We start from the raw sequence: 13555 nt of genomic DNA, 5'->3' as shown, positions 1-13555 counted from the left end.
AGGGACAGAGCACACGGCTCTGTCCCTTCCTCCACCTCCCAGAAAAGCCCCCAAGAGTCGCACTCCCTTTAAAGAGCGCGCAGCTCTTGCGGGAGATGGGGGGAAAGCCAGGAGGTTTGCTTTCGCTGAAGCCAGGAGGGCAAGAGGGATCGGTGCGCACCGATCCTGCTTGCTCTCCTGGCTTCAGGGATAGCCCCTCAAATCCTCCTGAGCAAAGAGGGAGGAGCGCTCCCTCTTCGCTCAGGAGGCTTTGCATTGCTTTCTTATTTCATGTTTTCCTCCCTAAAACTAGGTGCGTCTTATGATCCGGTGCGTCTAATAGAGCGAAAAATACAGTAGCTAATATTACACACACACACAGAACAAGATCTAGGACCTAGCCCAGTAGCAGATCAGCAACCAGTGCAGAACTTTGAGCACTGGTTATATGTTGACAAGGCCTCACTCCTGTCAGCAACTGTGCAGCAGCATTCTGCATTAACTGCAGCCTTTGCACAAGGAAAATCCCCACATAAATCAAATCACAGTAATCCAGTCCTGGAGTAAACAACACATGAACTATTGCAACAAGGCTTTCTGGTTCCTGGAATGGCTGTAGCTATCAAAGCAATTGCAGTTGGTAAAAGGCACCCCCAGCTGCTGAGGCTACCTGAGCCTTCCATGTCAGAGCTGGATCCAATGCCCTAGGCTCTGTGGTTTAGACCACAGTGCCACCCATGTCCCATTAAAGGTAGAATTAGAACCAATGAAATACAGTGTCCTCAATTCCCCTTCCCCATGAGCATAACATAATCAGTGGTATCAAAGCCAATGAGAGATCAAGAAGCAGGGGGCAAGCTTGCACTCCCTCTGCCTCACACTTTGTCATCCACCAGGGAGACCGAGGCTGGCTCAGTTCCGTGAACAGGCCTGAACCCAGATTGGAATGGATCTATAATCTGTGTCCTCCAAGAATGCTTTCAGCTGCCCTACCATGGCCCTTTCCACCACTTTCCCCCTCAAAAGGGGGCATTTGCAACTGGTTGGTAGCTGTTCCAATCAAAAGGGTCCAGAGCTGGTTTCTTTCAGAGTGGTCATACCAGTGTGCCTCTTTCAGTGCAGCAGGAACCACCCAGTCTCCCAGTGAAGTGTTAACCAAACTCTGGACTCAACCAGTCAGCCCTCCTCTGCTAGGTCTGATAAGCCAGGAGGGATGGGGTCAAGGGGGCATGTCACCATCACCTTGTCCACATCAGCTGATTGCATAAGGTGAAACTGACCCCACAAAACATCCTCAATAGCGGCACTGGGTACTTAGTTGGAGTTGCAACAAGTTCAGGATTTCTCTGAAATCAGGCAAGCTTAACCTCAAAGTGTGTAGCCCGCTGGTCACAGCTGGTCTTTGAGGGCTCCAGAGGTCCCTCCTCCACACTGGAATTCAGTAACCCCTAGACCATCTGCATACCCTCCAATGAAAATAGGGACATACTGCTATAGCAGGCTACTACAGGATGCAATGCGAACTGAGCCCAGACTGCCAAATAGGCATGATTTTATGTTCTTACAAGTGTCCAATCTGCTTCAGGGTGATACTTGTGCCAGTGGCACTCCAGTCTTTGTCTGATCGAGGAGCTGCTCAGGCTCCAAAACTTTGGAGAAGGATGGTAAGGTGTGACCGTGTCAACTGCCTGTTTTATCTTGCCATTCCATAGCAAGAACTTGGCTTTTGACAGGATCACGTTTCTCCATTGGAAAAAAAAACCCTCAAAAACTACAGTTACCAGAGTTCCCTGTGAAGAGGAATCAACTGTTAAAAAACTCTGGAAACAAGTTTCATGAGGGGAATAGGAGTCTCCTAACAACTCTCAGCACCATTAACAAAGTACAGTTCCCAATATACTTTGCAGGACGCCGTGACAGTTCAAAGTGGTATCATAGTATTTTAAATGTACAGGGTGAATGTGGTCTTAGTTTTGCTTGGGTAGCAAGTCTGTAATTCATAAATAAATAGAACTATAGAAGTTCCTCTGATTTCTGTATTAAGGTATACCTGCTACAATGTTTCCTCACAGAGTATGTTCTCTTTCCAAACCCACAGGATGCTATAAAACCAAACTCATTTCTTTATTTCTTTTTTATATACTCATTTATCTTGTGAGATCCCCTGAGCCTGCAGGCTGAGGTGAAGAACAGGCCAAGACAGACAACCTGACAAGAGCAAAATCATCATTATTTTACAATCAACAATAATTGAACACCTTGAGGGGATCTTTGTAGTCTGCAAAGATTGCTTTGACTTTGGACTGCCTGCCAAGATAACCAAAATAAACAGGAGCTCTTAGCACAGTGTTTACCAGTCAAGTTTTCACCTTTTGCACATATTCTGTTCCAAGGATCTAACGTTCACCAGACTGGAAAAAGAAAAGTCAACACATCCCATCTCACTGAAGTGCCCATGGGGAAATTTACAAAAGCATTTTTGTATATCTAGCAGAAGCCCAGTTAGAAGTCTCTAGGAGATGACAGCAGCTAAAATCTGGATGAGATAAATCTCACTGAACCTATTTATGTTTACTCAGAAGCCAGTCCCAATGTATTCAACAGGGATTATGTGCATACTGTAAAAGCATTTATACTCTGTACAGGGCCACAGCCGGAGTGGTTCATAACAGACAAATATATTGGATCATAAATTATTTTAAATTGCAGGAGAGGCATTGATTTATATGTTTTAAAAATATAGCTGCATTACAGTGGTACCTCGGGTTACATAAGCTTCAGGATACATACGCTTCAGGTTACAGACTCCACTAACCCAGAAATAGTGCTTCAGGTTAAGAACTTGCTTCAGGATGAGAACAGAAATCGTGCTCCGGCAGCACGGCGGCAGCAGCAGACCCCATTAGCTAAAGTGGTGCTTCAGGTTAAGAACAGTTTCAGATTAAGAACGGACCTCCGGAACGAATTAAGTACTTAACCTGAGGTACCACTGTACAAAGATTAAGAAGGCTAATAGCAGAGAGTATTTGGAAGCCAAAGAAAGGGATGTGTCTTGCATTAGGTCAAGGAACCTGTTGCAGGCCAGGAAAATGTAAGGAAAAAAGAAAAGATTCCCCCCCCCCCTAATTATTTCTAGATTTAATCTATGAATAGGATTCAAGGAGGCACTTTGCATGCCCTTCAGAACATCTGAGGTCCCACTCTTTGAGTATATAGCCTCCATTTTCCCTCAGAAAATTACTTCCAAAACTTAAGAAATCTACAGCAAGGCAAATGGGAAATCAAGTCAATCCCTGCCATTGCTGTTTGTTGTGATTCAGTTTTAAAGAGCGGGGTTTTTTGCAAGAAAAGCTCTGGGGCAAATTTTAAAAAGAGTGCTTGAAGACAGAGCTTTAAAACGCAGAATTGTGCCTGGAAAGAGCAGGCAAAAGTTAAGTGTGGATAAGTCCTTAGCTTCGGACATAAAAACATCAGTATCAACACTCCCTCTACAGCTAGTAATGAAAACAACAGTACGATGACCTTAACAAAGAGTACTAAATAACCAGGTTGCGCTATCAGTAATTAGAGAAGTAACTAGAGCCAGTCTTTTAAACTTGATTCTCAAGTTCCAAGAAAGGTGATTATTTCACACTTACTATGGGTCCCAGAAATCTTCTTTCGACCGTGTTTACCAATCAGGGTTTCTTTTCTTCCTGGTCATAACCTAGTTCCCATAGATTGGGAAGAGACTGCACACCTTGATTGCAGATGTGCTCTTTTCTAAAGGCAAGCTGAGAAAGTATTATCAATACCCACATTCACACATTGAGAAATATCAGCAGGAAACAGGTATTCAAACCACACACATTCCTTTTAGGACTATCAACCCCTGCTTCCAAAGACCAAAACAAACAAACAAACAGATGGAGTATTTGGGAGCATCACAGCATCTGATTTAGGTGCGGGCAGTGCTTTTTTTTCCTCTAAAAAAATGTTTAGGGGTACTCTCATTTTCCCACTCATATTGAAATACTGCCCCTCAATGAGGCCAAACATAGATTCACAAAATGTTTAGGGCTATACGTACCCCTGTGTTCCCCCCAGAAAAAAGGCACTGGGTGTGGGCACAAAATAACAATTTATATTTTTGTAATAATGTAAAGTTTCAGTGAGCCTATTGAGAAAACCCATAAAAACGCAACTATGCCAAAAGGAATTAATGTGAAAATGAGAAATATTGGGAGGGGGCGCACCAGATTTTGTCCATAGCTTAGCTCCTGGCAATACAGCAGCAGCTGGACCAGGGGAGAAGCCGGACAGCCACAATTTTCTCCCTGTGCACCAACGCATAGTGTGTTTATCATTAAACCATAGTTACCTAAGCTTATGCTTAACTTGGGACACAGGTGGCGCTGTGGGTTAAACCACAGAGCCTAGGACTTGCCGATCAGAAGGTCGGCAGTTCGAATCCCTGCGACGGGGTGAGCTCCCATTGCTCGGTCCCTGCTCCTGCCAACCTAGCAGTTCGAAAGCACAAAGTGCAAGTAGATAAATAGGTACTGCTCCAGCGGGAAGGTAAACGGCGTTTCTGTGCTCTGTTCTGGTTCGCCAGAAGCGGCTTAGTCATGCTGGCCACATGACCCGGAAGCTGTACGCCGGCTCCCTTGGCCAATAAAGCAAGATGAGCGCCGCAACCCCAGAGTCGGTCACGACTGGACCTAATGGTCAGGGGTCCCTTTACCCTTTACCTTTAAGCTTATGCTTTAGAGTACCCATCCAAAAATTATGGTGCCAGTTCTTCAAAACAAACATAGCCTGAGTTTACATTCCATCTGAACATGGTTTGAAAATAGCTTTCTGTTAATACTACGCAGAATAACAAATGGTCCTGCCGTGTCACAGAAATTCCTAATCTTGCACGTTGGGTAAGGTGGGCCAGAAGCATTTATTGACCAGAAGCAATGCTCTGTCTATTCACCTAAAATTATGGCCCAATCATTTCATCTAGTGACAGTTCAGTATTGCTAATTATCCCTTCGCTGACAGGAATTCAGATAAACTGGAAGGCAAATTAAATCAGGCACACTGTCAGGATGAGTCACCTCTTTTGGAAAGAGAAATTAGTTTTGTCTTGTCACAAGCTATCAGGAACACCTAGGAAGCCATTTCCCCAGCCGACTGCTTAGGATAACCCCTTCTGTAATTTGAAAAGCAGTGTTTTTTTGCAACACAGGCTTCCAGATGGAGGTGTTTTCAGCTGTCAAGCATGCTGATTCAGCATGTACTGATAACCAGTAGTGTGGACTATAAACTGGAGACTAGTACAAGGGCTGTGGTGTAGACTCATCTTCCTATGCTAGTTGGTACCTCCTCAAGATGTTCTTTTCATTTCTTGTTTAGTGCCACAGGCTGCAGTGAAGAGCGTTTTCCTGCCGGAGGCAAATGCCTATTTGTTCTCTCTCTCACACCCCATTTGTTGTTCAGAAGCTGAGTGGACTGGCAGATGAATCTTACTGGTGACAGTGTGAATAATTGTCTGCAGTGCTTTTTTTCCTGGGGGTATTCATGGGTACACAGTACACTGTGGGCACCAGGGAAGGCCTCTGTGGGTACCTGCAGGCATCATGTTGGCAACACTGGTTCTGAAACATACAAAGGCCTATGTGGTTCGTGAATGAGGCATTTTAACTATGGGGCAGCCCACTCCCCCTTATTCCACCCTTCATCCTAAAGTCGCAGGGCAGGTCACTTTTAAAGGTATTTTTACCTTAAAAACAGCTTAAAATACACCCACTAAAGAGGAATGGGTAGTCAAATTGTGCAAGTGCTTGGAGCTCGCAAAGCTGACAGATGCAATAAGAGATAAAGCTAAAAAATTGGTGAAAGAAGAATGGGAATGTTTAAATAATTATTTAGGGGACAAGGGCTCAGCAAGAAAGATCTGGCTATGTTTAGAATGATACCGCATAGAGAAATGTTCCCTGATACCAAGATGAGGGATTCCTTTGGAATGCAGATAGAGATAATTGATAAGAATAATGATCTGTTGTGAGCTTGACGGAAGTGTCCAATAGATGAGCTTTCCTGCGTTGGCTCATCTTCCTTTTTCTTTTTCTTTTTTTTTCTTTTTTTCTTTTTTCTTTTATCTTTCCCATAGTTGCTTATGTTCTGTGTCATGTACTTCAATATTTTTTGTAGATTTTTTAGTTGTTTTTTTCATTACTATTAAGGAATTTTCCTTTGTAATTTTGGTTGTCTATATTTATATGTACCTGTTTAAAGCAAAAAAAAAACTTTAAAAACCCTAAAAAAACAACCAGCTTAAAACAAATTACAATCACAAACATTGAGAGGGTCCTAAAACAATAATCTCAAGGGTCAAAGGCCAGGGGAAAGAGGGTAAATGACTTTGCAAACAACTGCATGGTAAAATCAAGTTGATTTCCTCCTTAATTCACTCCAAGAGTTAATGGGTAAGTCATAACATTTCAATGTTACGTAGAACTACACTTGATTCTTCACCACAGCAGTGGAAAAAGAGCTATGATTTCTCACCTGACGTGCTCTGTTTGAATGGTTGTTTGCTTTAGGTTGGGTAAAGTGTTAATGCACTTTTGTAAAAGTCTAGCTGAGTAAATTACTAGACCCATTAGTGCAGGAATTTACCTTTCTTACACAGGCTTGCAGTGGAGAGTTGCCAGTTACTGAGAACAAAAGCAGCTGCCACCACCCCAGTTAAAAACCATTTATATGCATACTATTCACTTCACATTCTTTTATGCATTTATTTCAGGCCTTGGAGTGAAATAGCTCAGTTTCGCAAAGGTCACTGAATTAGTCTAAAAGTCTCCAAACACTTACTGAAAGTAGTTCCCATAATTTATGAGTGAAGTGAACATGTAATAAGTTTATTTTGGGGTAGATTTCTAGTTCATCATCTTCAAGTTTCTTAACAATTGTTGGGAAAAATAAATGAAATGGTTCACATTCCACTCTGTTCATTTTTTTATGCTCCCTTAGCCTTCGTGTAGGGACGCGGGTGGCGCTGTGGGTAAAACCTCAGTGCCTAGGACTTGCCGATCGTATGGTCGGCGGTTCGAATCCCCACGGCGGGGTGAGCTCCCGTCTTTCGGTCCCAGCTCCTGCCCACCTAGCAGTTCGAAAGCACCCCCAAGTGCAAGTAGATAAATAGGTACTGCTTTATAGTGGGAAGCTAAACGGCGTTTCAGTGTGCTGTGCTGGTGCCGGTTCGCCGGAGCAGCTTCGTCACGCTGGCCACGTGACCCGGAAGTGCCTCCAGACAGTGCTGGCCCCCCGCCTCTTAAGTGAGATGGGCGCACAACTCTAGAGTCGGACACGACTGGCCCGTATGGGCAGGGGTACCTTTATCTTTACCTTAGCCTTCGTAACTATATTTTATACTTCAGCACAGCTGCTTGTAACATTCTGAATGCTGAAAAAACATTGCCAAAGATCATTAGGCTGAACCTGAACTGAATGTGATCCAAACTAGTCTGCTTCGTAAAGGGTTGACTATGAACTGTAATTACCGTAGTTCCTTCTGGGATATGCTGAACTTGAAGTAGAACCAATTCCTCTTAAAAATGAACATTTGAAGCTCTGATTTATTTTCTGTGCTGAGTTGCTTTATATTGTATTATACTGCTGCTGCTGCTGCTACTACTACTACTACAACTACTGTACTAGTAATTGTTATTTTATTACCCGCCCTTCACCCTAGGTTTACAGGGGAGGTTACAGGGCCGGCTCACCTATGAGGCAAGGTGAAGTGAGCGCCTCAGGTGGCAGGATCCACAGGGATCTGGCTTTTAAGGAATGCATTGGCCACTGCTGGAGTGTGCTGCTTGGAGGCCAGATATGCCTACTCTTCAGCAGCCCCCCTCAATACTGCCCCCACAGCAGCCTCTCTGTGAATAGGAGGCACTGCTGGTCTCCTTCCGCCCCTAGGAAGCAAATGGTGGGGGCTGCCCTGGGCTCTGCACCCATCTGGCATGATTCAGAGCAGCCCCCCCCCCCTGCAACAACCCTTGATTCCCACGTCAACCATTGGGTAAGGTTGATTTGATTCCCCTCCTTGTTACCAATATAGATCTTTATTCCCCACTTGTTCCTGATGTGGACCTTCATTCACCCCTTCTTCCCGCCATCTTCTGGTTCGCCTCAGGTACCAAAATGTCTTAGGGGCCGCACTCTTGTAGGTTACAACATCAAAATGCAATATATATATTTTTTAAAGTTTAGGACAACTTATATAATTAAATTGGGTCTCAAAAACATATCCCACTTTTCCACTGGAGTCCTCCAAGCAGCTAACCATGTGGATAAGACACACCAAGTACCACACGCTCACAAAACAACGCCCGCCATCCCACCGAGGGAGGAAACAGCACCAGAGGTTTCTTCCCACAGGGCAGTTGCTCCAAGTTGGCTCTGTGGGGTCAGGAAGGGGGCAGTTTACTCCTACCCTGGGCAGAGGAAGGAGAATCCAACTAGAGTAGGCCCTAATATTATCTTTTTGTACTGATACATATATACAAAATATGCACAGATGTGCACAAAAAATATAAAATAAAAAACAAAGAACAAAAAATTTAAAATAAAGAACAAAAAATAAAATAAAATAAATGAAAGTGTTAAAAAGAATAAAAGAAAATCAAAATAAATAAAAGTAATAAATGAAATCAAAATAAGAAAACAAAAAAAATAACAATTCACTAATCCTCAACCTAATCTCCACCAACCGCCACTAACTCCTCTCTCCTCCACTCGCCTCACTACTAACCCACAATGGCCGCCTGGAAGTCAGTGGCTTTTAAAGGAGAAGCAAGAGATGTCACAAAGGAGGGCGGGACCTTGTCACCGTGGCAACCCCCCCACCAGCATCTGGCCCCTCCTGAGTGGTGATGCTCCTCTGTCAGAACTCGGAGGCACCTGCTGTTCCGCCTGCAGCTGGGCTGCATCTTCATTTCACATCCTTCTTCCGGCAGCCCCATTCCCAAAGGGAGACCATCCCTACATCCTTCAAGGCAGGCTAGGCATCTCCACAGCGCAGTATTTTGCAGTCCTATTTTGTGATCTTTTGGTTGACCTTATAATAAACATATTGCCCGAATATGTAACTATACGTATTCTCTTCTGATCTTCTGATATCCCTTCAGAACCTAGGCATGATTTAAAACTGTTCAGGCCCCTTCAGGTCTAGGTTGTTGTTGTTTGTTTTGTAACCCTCTAATTCAGGGGTAGCCAATACTGTGCCTTCCAGAAGATGTTGGCTTCCCCACTCCCATCATCCCCAGCCAAGATACCCAATGGTCCAATCAAAAGAGTTGTAGTCCATTGTCACCTGAAGAACGTCTTGTTGATTACCTGTGTTCCAATTTCTTTAAAACATCCTTTCAGTCCATAAGAGAGGACTTCCTTTTTTAAAAAAAATCATATTTATTAAAGTTTCCAAAAATATAAAAGTACAAAGATAAAAGAAAAAGAAAAAAAGATACTTAAAACCTTACTTTCATTGCCTACTTTCTGGGACTCCCCCCTCCCCCTCCCAACTGTATTCCCCTTTCATTAATTTGGTTCTACAAGCTCTCACTCCCAGTTTGAAACTTAGTTTGTTTAACCCACTATCCAAATTGAATTGTACAAATCTTACCACCATCCCCCATCATTAACAAAAAGAAAAAAGATTTCCCCCAAGATCCACCCCAGTTCCTTCCACGAATTCCCTTTTTTAAACACGTCCAATCAAAATAAAATGACATACGTAAGTTATATAAAGAGATAGAAAATAAAAGATATAAAAAGATTCAAAAGATGGTTACACAGCCTTTGGATTCCAAATCTCTCCCCCCCCCTCCCCGGTTTGAATTCCCCATGTCCATCAGTCTATATGTTATCAGCCTGGAGGTCTCAAGTCATGGCCAAATTTCTCCCCAATTCCATCTTGCCGGTTTTCTTCTAATTTATTAATTTTAATAATATTTAACTTCAAACGTCCAATCTAACAGAGGCCTTTAATTTCCTTGATCTTTACCACTCCTCCCATTGTTCTTTCCGTGTCGTAGTCAGTCCTTTGTTCTTCTTATTCCTCACTTTCTCAGGTTTCTTGTCCTGTTCAGCTACTAAAACGTTCTAATTCAGAAATCTGGTATCTCTACAGAGGTTTGTTGTTCAGGAACAAAAACTTACGTCCAGTCCCTTCCTTTCTTCAATAGAGAATTCTATTGCCTCCTTTAATGTAAACACCTCTGTAGACAAAATACTATTTCAGTTTTGCAGCTTTCCCAGAAGATGACGCGAATCCAGGAGAATTTTTCCACTTACGACCGTTCTTGTAATGTCCCGAAACCCCTCTAGGGGGATTGCAATAACTTTGTATCCTCTAATCCAAAAGTCAAGTTGTTGTTCCTTATTTTCCGACAGTTTATATCCATATTGTAGCAAATTGTAACAAAATTAGCCAGCAAAGTCCTCATAACAAAGTCCTCTTTATATTCTCCAGCTTTGACAGCTACTTTGACAGCTGTCAAAGTCTCCGTCTCTCTTCACCAGGCTCTGCGAATCGCCCCAGTTCCCAGGGGGGGTTGCATTTTCCTTCTCACCCTCCACTCTTCTCCTCCAGCACAGTTCTTATAATTTCCCATCGTGGAATTAATGATTTTTAATCAAGAGTATACTTCTCTTTCGACCTTGGTTACCCAGTCCTTGTTTTAGAATGTTTACAATAGGGGGGGGGATTGACTTCCTTTTTAGATCACCCCCGCTCGTGCCAAATCCGAAAAAAAATTCCTTTTTTTTCTCCTTTTGAACCCGGTTTCCCAATTACTCACGGGTTGTTGTTAATAGTCCGAATTTCCAATGGAAGAAGTCAGCGCTCTCCGTCGAATGGCATGCGGCTGCGCTCGGCAGAGAAAGCAGAGGACTCAAAGCACCACGCCACTCCCCGGCACCCGATCCGAAGCCTTTAAAAAGGCTCCTTCACGAGTCGGGAGGGCGCTAATGGTGCCAGCCGAGTCACCCATGTCCACGGGCTCCGTGCCCGTGGTTTTTAAGGGTCCCCGCGTCGCCGGCGCGGTAGGACCCAGCCCCTGCCGAGCAGACTCCCTCCGGAGCTCGGAGGGAGTCCGCCATTCGGCGATGGCGCCAACCCGGAAGTCATAAGAGAGGACTTCCTTAAGCACCTGTTGTCATCCCTGTAGTCTTTTCTTTTGTGTGTGTGAAGGAATCTGGTGCTGGTGCATTGATTTAATTTTATTTCTTATTTTTTAAATGCATTCTGTGTTCTCATTTTGTATTTTTATGTTGTGAATCACCTCGTGATCTTCAGATGAAGGGGGGAATACAAATTTAATTAACAATAATAGTAATAATAATAATGATACACAGTAGCAATCCACTCACAAAACTGAAATGCAGCTTGCTTCTGTTTCCCTTGGGATGTGTGGAAGAGACTTTGGGAACTTAAAGTTTTTGACCTTACTTTTGTGGCAACCTGGGGAAGAAGCATAGACAGAGCGCAACTATGCAATCCACACTGAAATGGTTTCGCAAATTGCACAGAGGAAGAGCACTTTACTTGCAGAATTAAGGTAGGAGTAAATTGCTGTATTTCAAAAAGGGGAAAGAAGAAGAAACATAGGTATACAATGGATCACTATATTATACTCAAATAGTTTTTAAAAAAACAAGACTGGTAATGCTATTTTCATCCTATCCTTCCTTCTCACTGTACTTCTCCCTTGTGAATTACAGAAAGACCTGTCTACTTTGCTCATTTCTTTGTAAGTTTGAAGCTTCTTCTTTTTATTACATCTGTGGTAGAGCTTTTCAAAATGTGGTTTTGTAATCCCTATTGTGTCCCGGGTCAGGCAAGTTAAAGGACATTTGGATATATCTCAGGAGATTGTCCACATTGTACATTTCTTGACCAGTCGCTTACACAATCCAAGCTACAAGTCGTTTTGCAAATTGTCTGGAGCACTTGTCCTTTGCTCCAGAAGAAAGTTTCCTTTCCTAATGCAACACGGAGGAAATAATGCCAAAATAATGCCTCTTGCTAAATGTTATATATCCATCCATTTCTGTCCTGGCAGATGCCTTTGTAGGGCACTTAAGGCCATTCTATCTCTTAGCAGCCATTCTAAAGGAAGCACGCTTGAAATCAAATTCATTAAAATGAGAACAGGATTGATAGCTTTGAGCCTGTGATCCATTTTATTTTGAGGGTTTTTTGTGTGCAGGTGGTGCTAATGGTACACTGAATGTGTGCAATTCTGTTTGAGGCAAGATTATATATCAGTGTGAAACAGCAAAAACAACAACAACTATCTAATATGCTTAAAACTTTTCCATTACCATTTGATCCATTCCTATGTCTCCTTACCTGAAAGGAAGTATCCTTGAACTTTTTTGGGCTTACTTTTGAATAGACATATCTAGGATTTCTCCATAATTTTAAAAAGTCCTATAGCATCTAATTTGATGACAATTTAAGTGTCAAGTTCCCAAATTGTTCTCAGTTATTCTGTGGTGCTTCTACATTCATTGGCATGCTGGAAGGTGGGAGTATACTTACTGAAAAATTGAGTTGTTTGCTGCAACTGAAAATTGCATTGCAAAAGAATTTGGGAAGAATACAAGGGTGCCGTTAGTACTTTTCGTGGGTTATCATCCTAGATAGACTATTTGATAGTTCCTCTTCCACTGAAATGTTTACTTTTATGCAAAATATTTGTGTGTCATCTTTCCTACAAAAATATGTTTGAGTTAGTATATAAAAATCAATAATAAAAGCTTTCCTAGAGGATTTTAAATTATTTATTACTTCTGTCTTTTTCCCCAGGAAGAGAGGCTCATATGCATAAACAAGAATCTGTTTATAATACAGATTGCCTTGCTGGGTGCAATCCATATTCTCTCGGTTATAAAGCCAGCTGCATTCCACTGAAGGCAACTGTTTAAAATGATATTAATAATAATTAGGTATGTTCTCTCACCACTTGGGGGCAGCAGCCAACACCAAATATAAAGTTCCACCATCAGATATACTTCCTGTAAATTGCCTGTGATGCTCAAAACTGTATGTTTCCTTTTTACAAAAGGAAAGGCAAATTAACCTCTCTTTGTATTTGCAGGAGTTTTCTTTTTTTGTTATGCATTAAATATCTGTGTTCAACAGGGGAAAGTATGTTAGACCGCACACATTTCATACAAATAGTTATACTAAATGTGTGTGTGCGCGCACACAGAGGTGGGTGCATAATAGTACTCATATACTAAATGTTTGTTGCTTTTTAACCAATTAATTAATCAGCTAAACAATGCAGTATTGGAATGCAGATGATATTTAATTAAATGCAGGTGGCGCTGTGGTGTAAACCACTGAGCCTCTTGGGCTTCCGATCAGAAGGTTGACAGTTCGAATCCGTACAACGGGATGAGCTCCCATTGCTCTGTCCCAGCTTCTGCCAGCCTAGCAGTTTGAAAGCATACCAGTGTGAGAAGCTAAATAGGTACCACTGTGGCGGGAAGGTAAATGGCGTTTCTGTGCGCTCTGGCACTCATCATGGTGTCC

General features: G+C 42.6%; 1 protein-coding gene and 1 long non-coding RNA gene across 7 annotated transcripts in view; one reads left to right on the top strand and one right to left on the bottom strand.

The window, feature by feature from the left end:
• LOC308595212 overlaps window positions 1–9395 on the bottom strand; it is a 35743-nt gene extending 26348 nt beyond the window's left edge. For all 3 annotated transcript variants that reach the window (XR_014011921.1, XR_014011922.1, XR_014011923.1), the window contains exons 1-2: window positions 8227–9395; window positions 3618–3734 (exon numbers count right to left, since the gene is read on the bottom strand). This is a non-coding gene — a long non-coding RNA (uncharacterized lncRNA). The remainder of the gene's footprint in view (window positions 1–3617; window positions 3735–8226) is intronic.
• Window positions 1–13555, top strand: part of HELT (helt bHLH transcription factor) — a 132801-nt gene that overhangs the window by 96712 nt on the left and 22534 nt on the right. Inside the window, exon 2 of one of the 4 annotated variants that reach the window (XM_081209103.1) lies at window positions 12869–12963. The exons of the other annotated variants lie outside the window; for them this stretch is intronic. The gene's annotated coding sequence lies outside the window, so the exon portion shown is untranslated. The remainder of the gene's footprint in view (window positions 1–12868; window positions 12964–13555) is intronic. 4 annotated transcript variants of the gene reach the window in all.

The sequence above is a fragment of the Podarcis bocagei genome (assembly GCF_964188305.1).
Source record: "Podarcis bocagei genome assembly, chromosome: 9".
NCBI lineage: Eukaryota > Metazoa > Chordata > Lepidosauria > Squamata > Lacertidae > Podarcis > Podarcis bocagei.
This window is presented reverse-complemented; position numbering and strand designations above follow the sequence as displayed.